At 36.3% G+C, this 15,162-nt stretch overlaps 1 protein-coding gene across 23 annotated transcripts in view; it reads right to left on the reverse strand.

The window, feature by feature from the left end:
- The window catches only part of BAZ2B (bromodomain adjacent to zinc finger domain 2B), a 290,834-nt gene that overhangs the window by 194,834 nt on the left and 80,838 nt on the right, over positions 1-15,162 (reverse strand). The gene's annotated exons all lie outside the window — the stretch shown is intronic.

Here is a 15,162-nt window from a genome sequence, read left to right on the forward strand (position 1 = left end):
GCAGTTAAATCTAATAAATATACAAAAGAGGGAAGTTAACTTTTAGTAACTTGACTCATTTCTTCCATTAAGTAAATAACTAAACCGCATTATTAAAGCTTATTATTCCTTTCTTTTTTAAAGTTTCATTTATTCAAGTAATCTCTACACCCAACGTAGGGCTCGAAATCACAACCTCAGGATCCAGAGTCCCATGCTCCTCCAATTGAGCTGGACAGGGCACCCCAGAGTTTATTACTCTTAATTCTCAAAACTTACCATTATAGTCAACTGAAGATATAATTGGCAGGTACTGCACATATTAGAATATGGTAAATTTTTATTCTTTGGGAAAATACTTCCTTGTTCTCACAGACTTTGATTTCCAAAATGACTTCTCTAAAAATACACCTTTATTTTACTTGAAGAGTATGGAGACTAAAAGTAAACTTTCTTTTAATTTGCCTAATAAGTCCAATATTCGGTATGCAAAAATGACCACCATACAAGGCTTAAAATAAGACAAAGAAAACTGGGTTAAGAATAGAGTGATTCCTATAAAAATGCAAGTACAACTTCAGATAATAATGAATCTAGTTCTCTTCAAAGATATGAACACTGTTTTCATTATTAACATTTAACTAAAATAAATCAATTCTTTTTCCACCTCTCCAAGTAAAACTCATAGTAAGAAGCAGCCGAGAATTATTGCAATTGTCCAATAGATTCTTTAGTAAAGGCTGATCATACTTTTGTAGCAAAGGTATAAATGAGTTACTGCTGCTATAGTGATTTGACAATTGCTTTGGTCCCCAAGCTTCATGTATTAAATAGCACTGTAGAAAAGAACAACTAATAGAAAGTGTAGGCAAAATCATATATAGATTTGTTGACCACATGAACAAATAACTACACATACGCATTAAAAATATACTGGATCCAAAAAAAAAAAATATACTGGATCCAACAAGTACTTACTATAAATGAGTCTGAGGGTTTAAGTTCTAACACTGTGAACAGACATATGTGAATAAAGCAGTTTTGTCCACAAAGAGCTTACAACTAACTGAATACAAGAAGTTGAAACCTCTCAAGGAGTTTCACAAATTGTTTCAAAGTGTTTGTATTTTTAAATGAGGTGATAGCATGTTTAAATATCTCTTTATAATAAAAATAAAATAACAAAAATCAATTAACAATAGAATAAATACAATAAGTAATAAGACAACATAAAATAATAATAAAATAACATAATGTAGTAAGCAAAAATGAATAGGCTGAAAAACTCATATGTATATCATGTGTGGTAGTGACAATCAGATGAGTGCTTATGATATGCAATCCCTATATTACACAGCTGAACACTGATATAGTTGCTATGACGGTTCTGATGCTTTTTTTTTTTTTTTTTTTTTTACCTTCTTGTGTTAAAGAACAGAAGCATGAAGTGTATTAGTAGGGAAATGAGCCAATGAGGACATAACGTGATAATTTAGCAACAAAATATATCATATAACCTCACTTACATTAGGTATTTGGAGTAGTCAAATTCACAAAAACAGCAAGTAGAATGGTGGTTGCCAAGGAATGGAGGAAGAAGGGAAATGGAAACTTGTTTAATGGGTATAGAGTTTCAGTTCTGCAAAATGAAAAAGTTCTGGAAACTGGTTGCACAATGTGAATATATTTAACATTACTGAACTGTACAATGAGAAATGTTAGCATGGCAAATTCCACGTTTAAAAAGATGCCTTTAGGGCAGCCCGGGTGGCTCAGCGGTTTAGCACTGCCTTCAGCCCAGGGCACGATTCTGGAGTCCCGGGATCGAGTCCCGCGTCGGGCTCCCTGCATGGAGCCTGCTTCTCCCCGTGCCTGTGTCTCTGCCTCTCTCTCCTCTCTGTGTATTCTCATGAATAAATAAATAAAATCTTAAAAAAAAAATAAAAAGATGCCTTTAGGTGCTTATGCAGAGATGCCTGGCCTTGGAAGTTGATAAACTATGTCTTGGGGTGACTGGGTGGTTCATTTGGTTAAGTGGCTGCCTTAGGCTTGTATTGGGATCCCAGAGTCCTGGGATTAAGCTCCCTGCTCAGCAGGGAATCTGTTTTCCTTCTCCCTCTGCCCCTCTCCCAGTTTGTGCTCTCTTGTGTGTGCACTCTTTCAAATAAATAAATAAAATCTTTTTTAAAAAAGTATGTTTTACATAATTAAAACTATAATAAAATTGTGTCCCTTGCAAAATAGAAAAAAAGCATCTCTTTATATATTAAAAAATTACCACAGATTATTTAAAGGAGGATATTATATTTATTAATGTACCAATCAAATATATAAAATTTTTACTGAAAATTAACTTACTAAATGTTATACAAAAACTAGTTAGAGATTATATTTCCTAAGGAGCCCCATATGATTATACATTACTAGAAAAAAGACTATACATTACTAGAAAAAAGGTTTAGGATTTAAAAATATATATAAGCAAACAAATTACAAACAACAACTAGATGCAACAATATAAAGTGTAATAAGGGCAGCCCAGGTGGCTCAGGGGTTTAGCGCCGCCTTCAGCCCAGGGCATGATCCTGGAGACCCAGGATCGAGTCCCACGTCGGGCTCCCTGCATGGAGCCTGCTTCTCCCTCTGCCTGTGTCTCTGCCTCTCTCTCTCTCTCTCTCAATGTCTCTCATGAATAAATAAATAAAATCTTAAAAAAAAAGAAAATGTAACATTTTAAAGTTAGCACAGTGAAAGAACTGATGTTTTACTCAATTTGGGAATGTAAGAAAAAGCTTACTGTAGAAGGCAATTAAATTTTAAGAATAAATAGATGCTTTAACATAAGAAAGTCAACTGATATATTACATTAGTAGAATGAAGTGGGGGGAATCACATTAGTATCTCAACTGACACAGAAGTAATATTTGACCAAATCCACCACTCTTTCATAATAAAAAAAAATTCAGAAAACTAAAGATATAGGGGAACTTCCTCAACATGAAAGTGGAATTCTGAAAAACCCACAGCCAACATCAAACTAAACGGTGAAAGACTAAAAACTTTCCTCCTAAGTTCAGGAAGAAGACAAGAAGAACTGCTTTCACCACTGGTAGTTCTAGCCAGAGAAATTAGGTAAGGAAAGGAAAAAAAAAAAAAAGAAAAGGAGAAAAAGAGGTGGAAAAAGAGGGAAAAAAAAGAAAGAGAAAGAGAAAGAAAAAGAGAGGGACACAGGGAGGGAGGGAGAGTGAGGGAGGAGGAGGGAAAGACGAAGAAAGGAAGGAAGGGACATCCAAATTGGAAAGTAAAACTATCTCCATTTGCAGATGACATGATCCGAAAGATAGAAAATTCCAAAGATCAAAAAGAAAAAAAGAAGAAAAAAAAAAAAGCCCTGACTAGCACTAATAAACAAATTCAGCAAAGCTGCAGAGTACAAGATGAACATACATGCACACACACACACAAAACCAGTTGTGTTCTATACACCAACAATGAACAATCCAAAAAAGGAAATTAAGAAAACAATTTCACTTACAATAGCATCTACAAGAACAAAATACCAATGAATAAACTAAACCAAGGAGGTGAAAGACCTATACACTGAAAACTACAAAGCACTGCTAAAAAACATTAAATATAACCTCAATAAATGTTACAACATCCAACGCTCTTGAATTTTAAGATTTAGTAGTTTTAAGATGGTAACACTACCCAAAGTGGTGTACAGATTCACTCAAAATTCCAACAGCTTGGGACGCCTAGGTGCCTCAGCGGTTGAGCATCTTTTAGCTCAGAGTGTGATCCCGGAGTCCCAGGATCGAGTCCCACATCAGGCTTCCTGCATGCAATGTGCTTCTCCCTCTGCCTATGTCTCTGCTTCTCTCTCTCTTTCTCTCTCTCTCTGTGTCTCTCATGAATATATAAATAAAATCTTAAAAAAAAATTCCAACAGCTTTTTTCTTACAGAAATAGAAAATCCTCAAATTTATGTGGAATTACAAGTGGCCCCGAATAAACAAAATAATATTTAAAAAGAAGAACAAAGTTAGAGGACTCAGGCTTCCCAATTTCAAAACTTACTACAAAGCTACAGCAATCAAGACTGTGTGGCACTGGTGTGAGAGCAAACATACAGACCCACTAGCACAGAATTAATAGTACAGAAATTAAACATATACATCCATGGCCAACTGAGTTTTGACAAGAACACCAACACCATTCATTCAGTGGGAGAAAGAAGAGTTTCTTCAACAAATGGTTCTGGGGAAATTGGATATCTATATGCAAAAGAATTAAGTTGGACCCCTACCTTGTAATGTATCTGAAAATTAATTCAAAATGCATTGGGGCAGGCAGCCCCGGTGTCGCAGCGATTTGGCGCTGACTGCAGCCTGGGGTGTGATCCTGGAGACCAGGGATCGAGTCCCAAGGCGGGCTTCCTGTAGGGGGCCTGCTTCTCCCTCTGCCTGTGTCTCTGCCTCTCTCTCTCTCTCTCTCTCTCTCTCTCTCTATGTCTCTATGAATAAATAAACAAAATCTTTAAAAAAAAATGCATTGGGGCACCTGGCTGGCTCAGTCGATAGAGCATGAGACTCTTGATCTCAGAGTTGTTAGTTTGAGCCCCGTGCTGGGAGTAGAGATTCCTCAAAAATAAAATCTTGAAAAAAAATGTATCAAAATCTAAACATAAATGAATTAATAGAACTCTTAGAAGAAATATAGTGCTAAATCTTCATGACCTTGGATTTGGCAATGGATTCTTAAATATGATACCAAAAGCACAAGCAACAAAGAAAAAAATAGATCAACTGGATTTCAAAGGATTAAAATTTGGGAGAATCAAAAGTATTATTAAGAATGTAAAAAGACAACCTACAGAATAGGAGAAAATATTTGTAAATCATATACCTGGTAAAGGTCTAATATCCAAAATATATAAAAAAGTCTTACAATTCGACAACACAAAGACAACAATCCAATTTTAAAAAGGGCAAAGGATTTGAATATATATCCAAAGGAGATATATAAATGGCCAATAACCACTTGAAAAGGCACTCAAAGTCATTAGCAATATGTGAAATGCAAATCAAAACCACAATGAGGTAACCACTTCACACCCACTAGTATAGCTATTAATACTAAAAACCAAACAAATACAAATAACAAATCTTGACAAGGAAATGAAGAAATTGGAAGTCTCATACATTGCTGTGTCAGGGAAATGGTTCAGCTGCTAGGAAAAACAGTTTGGTGGTTTCTTTAACAGTTAAACATAAAATTGACATCTAACCCAGCGATTCCATTCCTAGATACTCGAAAGAACTAAAAACAGGTACTCAGGGGCACCTGGGTTGCTCAGCTGGTTAAGCATCTGCTTTCTTCCTGCTGAGGTCATGCCCCATGTTGGGCTATCTACTCAGTGGTGAGCCTGCTTCTCCTTTTCCCTCTGCCCTTCCCCTGCTCTCTCCCTGTGTTCTCTCTTCTCAAATAAATGAATAAATAAAATCTTAAAAAAAAAAATAAAAAAAAACAGGTACTCAAACAAGTACAAGTACACACATGTTCACAGAAGCATGACTCACAGTAATCAAAATGTGGGACAACTCAAATGTCCATCAGTGGTTGAACAGATAAACAAATTGTAGTATACACATACAGTGAGATATTATTCAGATATAAATAAGAATGAAAAAAGTGATACTGCTACAAGGTAAATGGACTTCCAAAACAAGTGAATAAAGCCAGAAACAAAAAGCTTCATATATGTACTGTTCCATCAATATTAAATCTTCAAAATAGGTGAATTCATAGAGATGGTATCTAACATTATGAAAGAACTAAACTGTTCACTTTTAAATGGTAAATTTTATGTCATATGCATTTCACCTCAATAAAAAGAAAGCTTAAAGAAAAGGCAGCAAATAGGACTTGATCAACTTCTTTTCCAATGAGAAAAGAGAGAAGTTCACCAGGGTTAACAACATTTAAAATATGCAAAAGACCTTTTGTATGAGGAAAAAAAATTGTAATTACTTATTACAGATATCCTTCTGCAACTTTTTTCTTCTCTTACTCCCTTCCCCTATCTCTTCCTCCTTCCCCCAAATATAAATAATATATGTTATGTATAAACACTAGAGAAATATATATTCCTCTCCTATAATTTAGATTATACCTTCTTTCTTGGTCCTATAATGATTTCTCTCCCTTTTTCTGCTTCCTCTTATCTATTTTTTATGAGGTGGCCTCAATGTTATCTTCTAATCCTTCTAAGTAAGTTTTTCATTTTCATCATTCATATTTTAATTTCTAAGTGCTTTCTGGTTTTTGCCCACTCATTTTCTTATAGCAAACTCTTGTGACATGGACATATCATTTTCTCTTATTTCTCTAAAAATATTATTAATAATTATTATTATTTAAGTTTTTTTAAAGTTTAAGAGTCTTTGTTTCCTCTACTTTTTTTCTATTTATCTTTTTAGGTCTTCGTTATTTCTAATACAGGCTTTCCTCAAATATCTGATGACACTTGTGTATCCACTCATATTCTAGAAGGAATATTAAAAACTTAATTGGAAATTCTGTCAACTTTATGAGGCTTATCAACTGTGGATTTCACTTGGCTAAGTCATTTCACTTGGGAATCCCTTTGATGTTTTTATCCTTAAGTTTTTCTTTTAGAGCCAACTTAGTAAATGTGACTGGGGGATCACAATATTCAGTATATGATAAGCATTCACTCAAACCCCCTCTTCCTTTAATGCCCTTGCCCACAAATGTGTTTCATTTACCTAAAGTCCAAAGACCTCAGTTAGATCCACTCCAGAGGATAAGCCTCCAGGCTTCTATTGAGTGAAGGAGGCATCCAACTGTGTTAAGTACAGGAGATCTGAGGACTATAACTGGTTAAATGGACTTTCTATGTTTAATGAATGTTTAATAAACATTTTATGTTTTCATATAGTCTTTGTCTCTAAAGATTGACCTGTACTTCTAAAAATGTCCCCCACCACTGTTGCCTCCCTTCCGGAGATACCAGGAATTGATCATTCCTGAGTACTCAAGGGTTTCAAATGTATAAACTGCATTTCTTTGTAGCTCACCTCATTGTCAGCTAATTATTCAGTTCTCTAACCCTTCTAAATTGGTTACTACTCCTCTGTCCACTCTCCAGCTTCCAGAATTTTGTTGCTATTCATCCCTCTTCTATTTCTTTGCTTATGTTTTCTTAAAATGCATTTTTTCTATAAAATTACTGGGCCTTCCGCAATTAGCCAAACTAAATATATATGTTCAAGCTACCCTTTTCCCTTAGTCTCATGAAGTATTTTCTACATTAAAAATCATCTTCTATTGGAAGATGCTGATTTCAGGGGTAGTTACTCTGGTGCAATTAACCTTATGATTTTATTTTTATTTTTCATTTTTTAAAACAGATTTCACTTATTTATTCAGAAGAGACACACACAGAGAGAGAGGCAGGGACACAGGCAGAGGGAGAAGCAGGCTCCATGCAGGGAGCCCAACATGGGACTCAATCCCAGGACCCCGGAATCATGACTTGAGCCAAAGGCAAACGCTCAGCCACTGAGCCACCCAGGTTCCCCAGTGCAATTAACTTTAAAGGTCATTTTTTATTATATAAAGGCTGGCTACCCTTTCTTGAAATTCTGCTGTATTTTTCTTTTACCTTTTCTTTTTATATTCACTCTGTACAACACCACACTCTGTTTTAATTTTTTTAAGATTAATTCATGAGACACACACACACACACACACACACACACAGAGAGAGAGAGAGAGAGAGAGAGAGAGAGAGAGAGAGGCAGAGACACAGGCAGAGGGAGAGGCAGGCTCCATTCAGGGAGTCCGATGTGGGACTCGATCCTGGGTCTCCAGGATCACGCCCTGGGCGAAGGCAGACACCCACCGCTAAGACACCCAGGCATCCCAACACTACACTCTGTTTTGACTGAATACTTAACTGCTAAGGAGGAAATAATACCCCCTCCTTCAGTTCCTTTAGTTCTCTCAGCATACTAATGTTCTAAATTACATTGTGCTGGTTTCATTCCTCTTCATATCCTGGCATGCAAGTACTCTATTTGTTAGTCAGTTTGTACTATCCCTTTAGGCATTTGTCTAGGTTTCATACAATTTTATCTTCTAAGAATACTTCCTCTGATTTTTTTTTTTTTAAGATTTTATTTGATGATTTATTTGACAGAGCGAGAGAGCAGAAGCAGGAGGAGAGGCAGGCTGAGAGAGAGAGAGAGAGAGATAAGCAGGCTCCCTGCTGAGCAAGAAGCCCAATGCAGGGCTTGATCCCAGGACTCTGGGATCATGACCTGTGCTGAAGGCAGACACTTAACCAACTGAGCCATGCAGGTACTCCCCCTTCCTCTTATTCTTGACCAACAGACTCACAAAGCACACAGTTTTCTTCACTGGTGTCATTTGCTCACTACAGCTGTACTGTCTTTAATCTCCTAACACTCTTGCATGTTTTCCTGAGAGTGCCTGCTTAATATTATGACAGAAAACATTAAATAGCTGGGATTCTGAGGAGGGGTAAGATCTAAACTCCCAGCTGAGGACCATCAGAGAGGCTATCACCAGCTCAAAAATAAATAAATTCCCTTTTTTAAAATCATACTTCCGCCCTCAAAACCACCCCTCAAATTTGCTATGAGACCTTCCTTCAAAACTTGTAACATTTAATCTTCTTTCCACCACATGTATGCTTTTAAAAATGGAGGATAAAAGGCGGGAGAAAATAAAAGGGAAAAAGGGCAGCAGTAAGAAAGAGCTTTTTTACCCTCCACTGGGAAAAGAAATTTGACTTTCTCATATATCCTAAGTCAGGTACCACTTATTTATTTTGCTATATAGCTGGAAATTATAAACTCTTTCTAAAGATTTTTTGCAGCACTAACATTCCTGTTCAAATAGTGATACCTAGCCCTACTAGGATTCAAACAGCATAATGGAAAATCTCTGTAGAATGAAAAAAATTTTTTTTTATTTAAAGATTTTATTTATTCATGAGAGACACAGAGAGAGAGAGGCAGAGACACAGGCAGTGGGAGAAGCAGGGAGCCCATTGTGGGACTCAATCCTGGGACTCCAGGATCACACCCTGGACCGAAGGTGGCACTAAACCTCTGAGCCACCGGGCTGCCCTAGAATGAAAAATTTTTTTTTTTAAATTTATGATAGTCACAGAGAGAGAGAGAGAGACAGGCAGAGACACAGGCAGAGGGAGAAGCAGGCTCCATGCACCGGGAGCCCGACGTGGGATTCGATCCCAGGTCTCCAGGATCGCGCCCTGGGCCAAAGGCAGGTGCCAAACCGCTGCGCCACCCAGGGATCCCTAGAATGAAAATTTTTGATGAGGACTTTCCCACCCTCAGGGATTACACTATTCCTTTCATATTCCAAAAACACTGTACATATATGTCTATGATGGTATCTACCACATTTATAATGACTGGTTTGTGTGTCTGTTTCTTCACTAGATCCTAAGCTCCTAGAGAAAACAATAGAAACACCATACTGTCCATCTTTAGAAATTTACGAAGTAATTCAAAAGGCACAATGTAATGTTTAGAGTCAAGGAGTAATGCATATCCATGAATTTCTCTTTAAGATGATGGAAACTTCTTAACTCCGATAGCAATAGTATATATAATTCAAGTAAAAGAAAACGAAGTACCTCCAAAAATATAAATCATAAAGAATTTATAATATTGCTTTAAAGCCACCTACATATGAGACATGGCTTAAAAGCCTCCAATAGGGAGAAAAGCAGAATGTGGAACATTTTCAATTTAAACATGAGATGAAGGAAAATAAAACCAACCACCAACCATAAAGACTTCCAGTGGCTTCTCTTCACATTGGAAAAAAGTTCTGTTTTGATGACATCTGCCTACCTCTACTCCCCAGTTTACAATACCCTAACCTCATTAGCACTGTGATTCCTATTTCCTAAGATGCTTACACAGCTAGCTCCTTCTGATGATGGTTTCTCAATATGAGTGTTGCCTCCTCACAGAGGCCTTCTCCAACTTTTATATGCATACTGCCCTTAATTCTACCCTGCCCCCATATATATGCTATCATATTTTCCTTGGTTAGGAGATCTTATCAATTATTAAAAATATTTCATGTATTTATTTACTTCTCTCTTACTAGAAAGCAAACTTAATAAAAATAAACAGAAGGGGATCCCTGGGTGGCGCAGCGGTTTGGCACCTGCCTTTGGGCCCAGGGCGCGATCCTGGAGACCCGGGATCGAGTCCCACGTCGGGCTCCCGGTGCATGGAGCCTGCTTCTCCCTCTGCCTATGTCTCTGCCCCCCCCCCCTCTCTCTCTCTCTCTCTCTATCATAAATAAATAAAAATTTAAAAAAATAAATAAATAAAAGTAAACAGAAGGCACTTTGTCTAATTGACTACATAGCTAGAGAGTATAAGCATATAAGTCAGTGCTGCATAACTGTTTGTTAAATAAATGAATAAATGAGTGACTGAATGTGAAGCACATCATAGACTGATTGGATGAATAAATGGGTCACAATTCCTTTCTAGGGAATATTTTCTCAGGTAGATAGAATCTTTGAGTACATTACCAACTTTAATGAAGTATGAATCTGAATCCCAGTTATACCAATTACTAATTATGTCAACTTGGAACAATTACTTACTATCAGTAAGTCAAGATAAAATGATACTTGGAAACTGTCTGGCACAGTTAGCCTTTATTCTTAACTCTCTCTTAGAGGACAGGAGTTGAAAGTGGAAGAAATCATAGGAACAGATCAAATATGTATTTGCTCTAATGGTTCACCCGTTTATTGGGAAGCAACAGGTCACCAAACAGAGCTAAAAAAAATAATATGACCATGTCTGCATTTGGAACAAGTAAAATCACATCCCTCAAACATAGCTGGCACTTTAATATCATCTGCTGAAATAATATGAACAATTTCAGGTCACAGAAATTTTAAGCTTATAATTTCTTGAATACTTAAATTTGTATTTATAAGAAATGCAGTAGTCAAGATATTAGATCAAGACGGTCCTGGTTTTGGGCAGCCCAGGTGGCTCAGCGGTTTAGCGCCACCTCCAGCCCAGGGCGTGATCCTGGAGATGCATTGGGCTCCCTGTGTGGGGCCTGCTTCTCCCTCTGCCTGTGTCTCTGCCTCTCTCTCTGCCTCTATGTTTCTCATGAATAAATAATTTTTTTTTAAAAGACATTCCTGGTTTATAATCCTTATTCTACCTCTTGATCACTGTATTATCTTAGGTGAGTTGCTCAAATTAAGCCTCAATTAAAGTTGGGTTGTTGACAATTCAAGCTTCAATTTACACTTCAAACATTTCTCAGTGCTCTTAAGGTAAAGGGGGGGAAAACCCTTAACTTATTCTACAATGCCCTTTATCTTCTGGTTGTTAATCTCAAACCATAATCCTTTTTCTCTGTACTCTAGTTACATTGACCTTCTATTTATTTCCTTCAAAGCACTATGTACCCTATCTATTCACCCATATATTTACCCTTATTAGAGGTTGTTTTATTTTTTAATTTCTTCATATGGCTCTTAGTTACTATCTATGTCCTTTCATTTCAGCCTGAAGAACTCCTTTTATCATTTCTTGTAGGGCGGTTCTATTAGCAACAAATTTCCAGGCTTAAGTATGCTCAAAGTGCTAATGAAAACCAAAGACAAAGAACAAAAGGAAACCAGGAAAAAAATATATGAACAAAATGAGAGTATCAGTAAGGACATAGAAATTATGAAGAGAAACTAAATAAAAATGCTGGAGCTAAAAAGAATAATAGGTGAAATGAAAAAACCACTGGAGAGGGGGATGTTCAAAGCAAACTGAACAGACTTTAAGAAAGAACCAACAGACTTGAAGAAGGGTCAATTTAGATTATCTAGTCTGAGGAACAGAAAGAAAAAAGTATGGAGAAGTCAACAGATATGTTATAGGTATCTCAAAAAAAGAGAAAAGGGGGCAGAAAAAAATATCTGAAGAAGTAATGGCTGAAAACTTCCCAAATTTAAGGAAAGAAACATGAATCCACACATTCAAAGAGATCACTGCACTCCGGAAGGATAAACACAGGGAGAAGCACATTGAGACACATAGTCAAGATTTTGAAAGACAAAAATAGAATCTTGAAAGCAGGGCAGCCCAGGTGGCTCAGCGGTTTAGCACCGCCTTCAGCCCAGGGTGTGATCCTGGGGACCCAGGATCAAGTCCCACTTTGGGCTCCCTGTATGGAGCCTGCTTCTTCCTCTGCCTGTGTCTCTGTCTCTCTGTGTGTGTGTGTCTCTCATGAATAAATAAATAAAATCTTAAAAAAAAAAAAAAGAATCTTGAAAGCAGCAGGAGAGAAGCAACTTATCACTTACTAGGAATCCTCAATAAAATTAACAGCAAATTTCTCATCACAAAGTATGGAGGCCAGAGGTAGGGAGATGACATATTTAAAATTCTAAAAGAAAAACAATTACTGACAAAGGATTCTATATATGGCAAAATTATTCTTTGAAAATGAAGGAGAAATTAAGACATTCTCAAATAAATGAAGTAAATGAGATAAACATTAACAGCATCACGACAAAAAGAGGAGCAGTGTAGTATAGTGAAGACACAAGATCCATTTCAAACTGAATGGGCTCTAACCCTGAACATCACTGATTAATAACAATGTAACTCTGGGTGAATTGTTTAACCTCTCTATAGCTCATTTCCCTTTTATAAAATGAGGAAAATAACAGTACCTCTCTCATGAAGTTCGGATGGTGAAATAAATTAAAACAATAAATTCATAAAAGGGTACTTGGCATGTAATTAAGCACTCAACTGTTGACTATCATCATCATCATCATCATCATTTTTAAAGAAATTCTAGAATATTAGCCTTTATTGCTTTCAACTACCCATATTTCTGTAAAACAAACACTGAATACTGAGAAAATGACACAATACTGAGTTTCTATAGAATTGTGCATTAGTAAAATCACAAATTATATTTTAAGTAAGTCTAATAAGTAGATTGAACTAAATGTTTTGTCACGCCTTTAATCAGAGACCAAGTAAAAAGTGATTGGTGAAAGTAGTTTTTTTCTCAAGTTGCTGACATAGATGCTTAAACCTTTAGGTATAGGATTAGACTTTTTACTTAAACAGTCCAACACTACTATCCTAGCCACAATGATTTCTAACAATAATTTCTTAACATTAAATATTGAATCAGTGTACATGTTTGTCTTATAATATTTTTAAACTGCTTGAATTTGGATTCAAATATAATATATAGATTAGAATAGGCTGACATATCCCTGAAGTCTCTTTTCATCTGTAACTGCTTCTACCACAGCCTCATGCCATTAACACTTTTAGTTAAGGAAAACAGATCTTCTGTCTTTTAGAGTTTCCCAGTATGGACTTTCCTAATTTTATCCCCTTGTGTCATTTATTATGTCCCTCTATTCTTACCATTTCTTGTAAATTAGTCTTGATCATAGTCAATAATTTTCCTGTTGTTTTCATTTGGATGGACAGCTTCAGAGTGGTGGTGTGTACTTCTGTTAGCAAAGACATGTCTTTCTTACATAAAGCAGGAATGATAATGTTAGGAAGATTGAATGAGTTACTAAATATCAAATTCTTAGATTAGTACCTGGGACACAGTGGGCACTCATAAACACCGACTCTTATTATTGCACTGCATGCATGCAGTGATTTGATAACAGACCTGATGAGAACTTTTGAGGAAGTAGTTAAAGATAACTAATATTTCTGGCTTAGGTGGCTAAGTGGATGTTGGTATCATTGACAAATACAGGAAATATATAAAGAGGAAAAGGTTTCTGGAAATTGGAAGAAAATGTGTTCAAGTTTAGACATGCTGAGTTTAGTGCTAAAAGATAGAAAGTACCAATGTCTGTCACATACAAAACTGGAAATAAGGATTCTAAAATGTAAAAGAAACGTCTGTGGATAGAAAATAAAGATAAAATGTTGAGAGGAAAGGGAACTCCATGAAGGTCACAGTTATCATAAGAAGACTATAAGATCGCTCTTAGAATGAATTGGCATTGGATCAAGAGAGGTAAAAACACTTCAAGCAAAGGAAATGATGTATGGAAAAAAAGATACAGACACAATTTTCACTATATGTTCTAGTCATAAAAATGTTCTGCCTAGGGGCACTTAGGTGGCTTAGTTGGTTGAGCACCCAACTCTTGATTTCAGCTCAGGTCATGATCTCAAGGTCATAGGATCGGGGCCCTGAGTTGGTCTCTGTGCTCAGTGTGCAATCTGCTTGAGATTCTCTCTCTCCATCTCCCTCTGCCCCTCCCCACTGCACTCTCACCTCTCTCACTAAAATAAATAAGTGAATCTTAAGAAAAAAAAAAAAAAGAAAGTTATGACTAGAAAAACTTTCCATGTTGGAAAGTTACATAGACACGGCAAAGAGAACTTTGAATGGCTTTGAAACTTAGGAATAGGTAATTCAATTTAAATAGGAAATGATAAGATATTTAAGAAGTTAGTAAGATAACTAAACTCTATGCTGTGGCAACATCATGCAAAAATCTAACATAACAGAATTAGAAAGTAGAAGATATACTTACTATACTACTCTAGAGGATTTTAAATTTATGCCACTTTTAATTCCACCTAAGCTAAAGAGAACACTGTGTAGGGACATGGCTTCAGGCTTCCCAGAAGTGGAAGAAGATGGCATCTTTAGTGCCTTCCCATATCCCTTTCCATTCCACTCTCTTGTTTCTCCTTTTCCTTGGGAAACCAATGCTCAAGCTGCCCTAACTATATAAAAATAAAACTGCATTTTTGCAACGATGCCCTGTCTTGCTCCCTGAGGCATTCTAGTTACATCTCCACATTCAGTTCTAGCCTGCCATATAATATTTCATTTTCCTCCTACCATCCTATAGATCCTTTTTCAATTTCAAGTAATTCATACAACTTGATAAGTGATCAAACCCTAGGAGATATTTAATTTAAAAAAGAATTTACTAACTTGTATGAATTTCAAATTGTTAAAGTGTATATTCTCTGCATGTTTTCTATGTACTTACCCATTCTAGTTCATCCTGACATTATCATACTAAGAGACACACCAGCACAGGACAGT

Source organism: Vulpes vulpes, chromosome 3 (genome assembly GCF_048418805.1).
Source record: "Vulpes vulpes isolate BD-2025 chromosome 3, VulVul3, whole genome shotgun sequence".
NCBI lineage: Eukaryota > Metazoa > Chordata > Mammalia > Carnivora > Canidae > Vulpes > Vulpes vulpes.